This window comes from Propithecus coquereli, unplaced genomic scaffold (genome assembly GCF_000956105.1).
Source record: "Propithecus coquereli isolate 6110/MARCELLA unplaced genomic scaffold, Pcoq_1.0 Scaffold167, whole genome shotgun sequence".
NCBI classification, from domain to species: Eukaryota; Metazoa; Chordata; class Mammalia; order Primates; family Indriidae; genus Propithecus; species Propithecus coquereli.
The window spans coordinates 1,303,050-1,305,087 of NW_012141302.1; the positions used below are offsets into that span (position 1 = coordinate 1,303,050).

At 35.1% G+C, this 2,038-nt stretch overlaps 1 protein-coding gene across 1 annotated transcript in view; it reads left to right on the forward strand.

Annotated features, from left to right (window-relative positions):
• The window catches only part of BOLL (boule-like RNA-binding protein), a 56,044-nt gene that overhangs the window by 38,707 nt on the left and 15,299 nt on the right, over positions 1–2,038 (forward strand). The window lies entirely within an intron of this gene.

Consider the following 2,038-nt stretch of genomic DNA (forward strand, 5'->3'; position numbering starts at 1 on the left):
TTCACATTCCTGTCAACAGTGTACAAAAGTTCCCTTTTCTCCACATCCTTACCAGAGATCATTTTGGTTCCTAGTAAAGTTCCTTTTTAATCACAGGTTTTCTGTATTGGGATGTAGCAATTGCTACTTCCTTTCCCACCTTTAACCTGCTTCACCTCCAGTAGTGTTTCTCAGCTTGAAGCTAGATGGTAGATGACAAAAATGGTGTAAACATAATTGCTCCTTCAATTCTACCTCCCCTATTATGAAGCAGTGTAAAATTGGATCGTGGAGCTATTCCCTGCTTCCACCTTGTTCTGATCATATATACCCCTTCACTGAAGTCTCTAAAGAAGTTTTGACTAAGTCTTCCAGAACATCAACCTCTAGGGAAATCTTTATGCTTCCTGATGCCTGAGGAGGCTTCATATTCCTCCCTCATATTGGTCCAAATTGTACAGCACTGGGTAGACATTCTACATTGTTTGTGGTTTGGGACTCATGGGTATTTTTTTATTGAATTGATAATGGCGTTTTAAAAATCTATCTTTTGTTATTTTTATTATTTTCTGATTTTCAAGGAACAGATAATGAGGTAAGAATGCTTTTACATTAGATTTTTAGCCAGAATCTACTCTTGGCATTCAACTATATTCTTAATTCCTGATATCAGATAGTTATTATCAGAGTATAGTCACTAGTGAAATCTCCTAAGATTTTTCTGAAAATATTGCTCATTATTATCTTAAACTTATACTTTGTATGGTATTCTCATACAAAATTATATTTCTATGCTCTTATTTTAATATTATTTCTAGTAGAAGATATAGTCTAATACATAACTTAATGGATAGAGTGGAATGGTTTATAGTTTAAGTGATTTTTTGGTTAGCATCTTCACTCATTTATTTCAATGGTTATTTTAAACATTTGCCACGCCTTCAGTACTACCCGTTCCCCTCTTTCACTCTTAAATATAGTTTTGCCTTCTTTTCATAGAGCAAGTAGAAACTGATTTATGGAAACCAACTCAGGCTTCAGCCCTCAATGTACAAACTTGCCTGAATCCTCACTCACCCTTAGCTTCTTGTATTTATATATAGTGACTTTCATTCTTATCCAAGGTTATTTCTGCCTGTTGTGGTCTAGATACCATCAGTTTCACCCTGCTCAGAGTCCTCATTCCATCTATTATTCTTTTTTTCTCCTGTGTTGTAAGTCTTTCTCTCTTCATTGGTTCACAGCTTCACCACTTATTGTGTTACTTTGAGAAATTGCATAACATTCAGTCTGGCTTTAATAATTTCTATATTTGTAAAATGAGGACATCAGGAAAATCTATTTTGCAGAATTGATGTAAAAGGTAGAGATGTATACAGAGTTCTTTGCATAGGGCCTAACACATTCTAAGAGGCAATTATTAATATTATCCTGTGACACACACTGCCACAAATGCCCTAAGTTTTGTCTGCCTTTCAAAGCCAAGCTTCCTGAAAAAGTAGTGTACATTTTGTATTTCTACTGCCTTCACTGCCCATTCACTCCTCACCTGCTTCATTATCTTTCTGCTGAAGCTGCCTTTAATAAAAGTCCTCAGTGACATCCTAATTGTCAAATATTTTCCTTCCTTTTTAATCTTGTTTGACCTCTCAGAGACATTGCACATACTCCTTAAAACTCTTCCTACCCTTGGTTTCCATGATTCTGCTGTCTTCTGGCAATCCTTTTACCTCCTTTTATTTTTCTTTGTAAGCTGATCTTTTGCTTCCCATCATTTCATATTTGGTTCTTCATTCTTTCATCCTGTATACTTACTGTGATGTTATCATCCATACCCATGTCTCTAGTCTCAACCTCACTCCTGAGTTTGAGACTGCACTATCCAATACAGTAGCCATAAGGCTCATGTGATAATTGAGCACTTGAAATATAGCAAGACAGAATTGAGATGTACTGTAAAATACATACTAGGTTTTGGAGACATAGCACGAAAAAAGATTGTAAAAAAAAAGATTGTAAAAGATTTTTTCATAGCATGAAAAAAAGATTGATGTTTTAT